At 45.3% G+C, this 5,893-nt stretch overlaps 1 pseudogene across 1 annotated transcript; it reads left to right on the forward strand.

Moving 5' to 3' along the window:
• The first annotated feature begins 2,376 nt into the window (after nt 1-2,376).
• On the forward strand, nt 2,377-3,101 carry LOC307106075 (transmembrane protein 178B-like; annotated as a pseudogene). The gene has a single exon. The product of its transcript is annotated as a transmembrane protein 178B-like (transcript).
• The last annotated feature ends 2,792 nt before the right edge of the window (nt 3,102-5,893 follow it).

Below are 5,893 nucleotides of genomic sequence, written 5' to 3' on the forward strand. Positions count from 1 at the left end.
CACTAGAGATTGGGAGGTGTAGCAGACCTAACTAATACATAGACACAAAAGCAAATATGCAGTCAAAATGGGGAGAACAAAAAAACAAGCCCCAAATGAAAGAACAAGATAATTCTTCATAAAAAAGCAAAATGAAATGGAGATAAGAAATTTATCAGACATAGAGTTTGGAGTAATGATGGCAAAGACACTCAACAGCATAAGAAAAGATAGTAATTGTTAAGAATAGCATAGCACTAATAAAGAACACAGTGGAAGATATACACAGCAGATTAGGGGAAGCCAGGGATGAGATCAATAAATTAGAAGACTGGGTAGAGAAAAACAACAACAACAATACACTTATTCAGAAAACCAAAAAGGAAAAATAATTAAAGAGCAGGAGGATAGCTTAAGGGAGCTGTGGGACAACATGAAATGTAACAATATTCACATCGTAGGAGTACCAGAAGGGGAAGAAAGTGAGCAAGGGTGAGAGTATGTGTTTGAAGAAATAATGGCAGAAAAATTCCCTATCCCAGTGAAAGGAAAAGTCACACAAGATCAGGAGGCACAGATAGTCCCAAGCAAGAAAATTCCAAACACCCAGATACATCATAATTAAAATGTTAAAAATTAATGACAAAAAGAGAATCTTAAAGTCAGCAAGAGAAAAGCAATGTGTTACCTACAAAAGAGCTTCCATAAGGCTATCAGCTGGTTTCCCATCAGAAATGCTACAGACCAAAAAGGAATGGTATGAATGATTTAAGATAATGAAAAGCAAGTATCTGAAACCAAGTTTACTATGCACAGCAAGGCTATCATGCAAAATAGATGGTGAAATAAAGAACTTCTCAGACAAAAAAAAAAGCTAAAGGAATTTATCACCATCAAACTAGTATTGCAAGAAATGCTAAAGGGATGGCTACAATAATAAGAAGAAATTTGTGCAGCGCCCAGCGCCTGAGAGAGAGCACAGCAGTGACTTCCTCTGGAGCCTGCACCCAGGTCAGGCGGTTTCTCCAGCCCTCATGGCGCAGCTTCCGCTCCTGCTCCCCAGCACTAGCATAGCCCCCAAGGCTCCAGAGCCAGGGCAGCAGGGAGGGGAAGGTGAGCGACCCAGTCTCCCTCCCCCACCCTGGCCCCATCCACCTAGGCGGCCACCTCGCACAGGGAGCCTGATTGTGGGATGCAGAGGCCAGGACACTACTCTCTGCAAGCTGCCAAGTGAGCCACGGTCTTGGCGCTGGGTGGGCTGTGCAGAAAATGATGCAATCTGAGAGCAGCTGATCATAATTGGGCAAAACAGACAAGGTGCAAGAGCTCCGGGCTCAGGTGGCAGGGAAGGGGGCGGTTGTTTTGAAGGGCTGGGCCTCTGTGTTCAGTGCCTGCAGTATTTTCTTTGCACCTGGGCGGCATGTTTCCGTGCTCTATGGGAGCCAGATGAAATGAGGTGGCAGCATGAGAGAGGTGGGCCTGGAGGAGGCCAGTTGGACACTCCAAGAAGAAGATGGCGCAGAGGCAGGAGGCATGATGCCCAGGGGACTGGCTGCCTGGCAGGCTGCGCACAGAGATTGTGCAATTTGTCCATGGTGTTGAAGGCGCCCTGCCAGGTGAGCCATCTTCAACTCAGCCTACCCCTTGCACCAGCCAGCTGCCACCCAGTCACTGCAAACCCCGGGCCATGGTTTGTCAGGTAACGTCGTCTGGCTGAGGGGAGGCTTGAATGTCTCAGCCAACGGCAGAACCACAAGACCGTGTGCCCACAGGGAGTCCACCTCTGAGTGCAGCGTGCTGGCCAGACAGAGCAAGGGACCTGCTGGTGACTGGAGGATGGAGATTTCTAAAAGACCCGACTCAGAAAAGAACATTTCTTGGCAGACCGGAAGGGGGAGAGTTGCTGAGAGGGAGACATAGGCAAGACTCGGGGCAGCCAGCCTGGCATCTAGAGGTTTCCTTCATGGACCAGCCCCTTCGTGGGGTTCAATGCATCCTGTCATTGAGTAGCGCCTCCTGACAGCCCGCCCTCACCCCAAGAAAGCTGGGTAAGTGGGCCCCATCGTCGCCTTCATAGAGAAAGCCCAGCAACCCCATTGCAGTGGAGAGCACTTGGTGTTTAGTTTCCGGCGGGATGGCTGTGGCGCCCGGAGCTGTATGTGGAGCCCGCCAGAGCCACTCCGGATCAGAACTTTGTAGGCTGCCCGCCCCCACCCCAGTACTCTGGGAGCCGTGCACAGGCAGGCTGGGCGGGGGTGGGGTGGGGGAGCAGGGCAATGGGTAGCCGCAGCGAGTCTCCTTCTATTCCCCTCCCCCCTTTGGCTCAGCCACCTGCTGTTTCTTCTGGGCGCGCGGAGAGAAGGTGAAGCTGCAGCAGATCATGCCCATGGTGTAGCCATGAAGCGGAGGCTTGGCTGTCAGAAAGTTACTGCTCACACGGGCCTCTCGCTAGTGCTCTGAGCTCTTGACATGCTGGCTGTGGCCATCTGCTTGGACCACTGGTACGAGAAGGACGCCAGGAAGCACAGGGACAGGTGCAAGGCCTTCAACACCCCCTGGATCTATCCTGGCTTCATTTACAACAACAACAACAACAACAACAACAACAACTTGCCGCTCCGGGCAAGCCACTCACATCTGGACCACTCAGAGGGCATACTCCTCCGGCCCGGAACTGCAGGCAGCTCTTCACCTTGAGCCCCATTGACGAATGCAGCCCTCAGTACAACTCCACCAATGTGGGCCTCTGGAGAAAGTGCCACCGGCTGGGCTTCAACCCCGAGATCGCTGCTGTCATTCATAAATGAGAAATTGAACGATACACATACATCAAATGACACTGTTCCTCAGCCACCAACCCAAGGAACCTCACTTTCAACATCACAAAGACCATCCGCCAGGATGAGTGGCACGCCCTGCATCTGCATAGGATGACAGCCAGCTTCATGGGCATGGCGGTGGCCATCATCCTATTCTGCTGGATCATCAGTGTGCTGGGCTGCTGCTGGGACCGAGGCCTTATGCAGTACATGGCCGGGCTTCTCTTCCTCATGGGAGCAACCTCAAGAGGCACCGAAGGTACAAAAATTGAGACTTGGCTTGAATCGAGTACCTATGCCTGAATTAATCATCGTGATCATAGAATGGCTTCCCCATGAGAAAGAACGGTGGCGTTGTTTTAGCAAAAGAAGAAAGAAGGGAACATATACTTTGCAAACGAAAAATAATAAAAATCTAGCTCTCAAAAAAAAAAAAAAGAAATTTATGCACACACACACACACACACACACACACACACTAGTGACCTGGTGCATGGATTCATGCACATTGAAATAAAATTAATTAGAAGGTGGCCAGTGGGGTGGGACTGGGCAAGATGGGCCAGACACACCCTGGAGCCAACCTTCCGCAGTCCCTTCCTGGCCAGCCGCACCTGGGGTTTCAAGGGCGTCTGCAGAGTGAGTGGGGTCCCTCCGGCAGGTGGAGTCCCTCGGCCTGGCCTGTGGGGATCGGGCCAAAACCGGCTCTTTAATATTCCCTTAGGGGTCCAGGAGTGTGAGAGGGCACTCTGCAAAGTTGCTGTTGTACAGGATATGGAACGCAAAAGCAAGTGTGTAGTAAAACAGATTCAGGGCCCACAGTGCCCCAGCAACAACATAACGCATGGCCAAAGTTGGAATTGCACCACCCTGCGAGGAATCGGGCTCCTTCCTGACTGGTTCTGGGGTGCGTCACCCGAGAACCACCGCTGCCATGTCACCAAAGCTCAGCACTAAACCATATTCAGGGCTGACAATGTCCCAGCAACAACATAACCCAAGGCTGAAGGTGGAATCCATAGCCCGGCTAGGAATTGGGCTCCCTCTTCTCTGGTTCAGAGGTGTGTCACCTGAGAACCACCACTGCCAAGTCACCGTAGCCCTGTAGCTCCTGTGTTGAGTGTCTGCGCCCTGGTGGTCAGTGCATGTCATATTTCCTGGCTGGTCGGATGGTTGGACAGTTATGCCTATGTAAACATAGGCATAAAATTAAAATGGCAATAAATAAGTAAAACTTAACCTATCATCATACAACTTAACAAAAGAAAGACAAACAATCCAATTAAAAAATGGCCAAAGGACTTAAATAGACACTTCTCCAAAGTGGACATACAGAAGGCCCTGAGACATATGAAAAAATGCTCAAAGTCACTAATTATCAGAGAGATGCAAATTAAAATGACAATGAGGTATCACCTCACATCTCTCACAAAGGCTTGGCTTCCATTAACAAATCAGTAAATAACAAGTGCTGACAAGGATGTGGAGAAAAGGGCACCCTAATGTACTGCTGGTGGGAATACAGGCTGGTGCAACTATTATGGAAAACAGTATGGAATTTCCTAAAACAAATAAATATAGAACTGCCATTTGACCCAGTGATCCCACTTCTAGGAATATATCTTAAGAAACCAGAAACACCAATTAGAAATATTGTATGCATCCCTATGTTCATAGCAGCACGACTGACAATAGCTAAGATCTGGAAACAGACCAGGTGTCCATCAGTAGATGAGTGCATAAAAAAACTGTGGTTCATTTACACCATGGAATACTATGCAGCAGTAAAACAGAAGGATCTTTTATCCTTTGAGACAGAATGGAGGGACCTGGAGAGTGTTATGTTAAGTGTTATAAGCTAGTCAGAGAAAGACAAATGTCACATGATCTCACACATATGTGGGATCTAATGAACAAAATAAACTGATGAACAAAATAGATTCAGAGACATAGAAGCATGGAACAGACTGCAGAATCTCAGAGGGAATGCGGGGAAGGGTGTGTGGATGGAAAGAGATCATCCAAAAAAGTACTTGTGTACATATATGTATAACCCATAGTCACAGGCAATAGGACAGTGAAGGCCTGGGGCGGGGATGGGGGCAGTCTATAAGATGTCAGTGGGGGTGGGTGGAGGGAACATATATAATACTTTCAACAATAAAGATTAAAAATAGCACATTCAAGAATGAGAGGACATTAAAGTGCACAAAATATATTTTTTCAATAATGTAAATACTTGGTTGTATAAAATATATATTCTTTTCTGTTGAAAACATTTTCAATGGGCTGAATGGGAGAAGTTAGTTTATAAACAAGGCCATCTTAAGCAAATGGCCACCGTAAGTGAAAAAAAAAAAATCAATGAAAACTAATGGTCTCACATTTTTATCTCTAGATCTCATCTCTGTAGTGGGCAAACTGGCACAAGAGTCCTCGTAGACTATAGCTTAAAAGAAAACACTCTAAATTGCTTGGTTGGAAACATGCAACGTTCCATATGTGGACACATGTTTTTATTTAGTTTTGGTATATAAGGAGGAATGATTTTTGGATCACATGGTAACCATATGTTAAAAGAATATTTCAGATTTCTACCACCATTGTATTAGAGTTCCAAATTATACACATCCTTTCTAGTATTTGTTATTCTACATATTTTTAAAAATTATAACCATCATTGTGGATATAAAATGGTATTTCCTTGTGGTCTTGGTTTGCATTTTCCTAATAACTAATGATATTAAAATTTTTCATGTTTATTGTTTATTTGTATATCTTCTGTGAAAAATGTCTATTCAAATTCTTTGCCCATTTTTAAAATTGTTTTTCAAATACTTTTAAAAAGAATTTATATAAATATTCTTTATATATTCTAAATACAAATTTGATATCAGATATACATGATATGCAAATATTTTCTCTGACTATATACGTTATCTGTTAACTTTTCTTATGATGTCTTTTGAATCACAAATGTTTTTAATTTTGATGACATTTGATTTATCTATTTTTCTTTTTGTTGTCAAATATAAGAAACCTTTGCTTAATTTAAAGTCACAAAAATTTAAGCATATTTTTTCTCCAAAGAATTT

The sequence above is a fragment of the Cnephaeus nilssonii genome, assembly GCF_951640355.1.
Source record: "Cnephaeus nilssonii genome assembly, chromosome: 10".
Classification (NCBI taxonomy): domain Eukaryota; kingdom Metazoa; phylum Chordata; class Mammalia; order Chiroptera; family Vespertilionidae; genus Cnephaeus; species Cnephaeus nilssonii.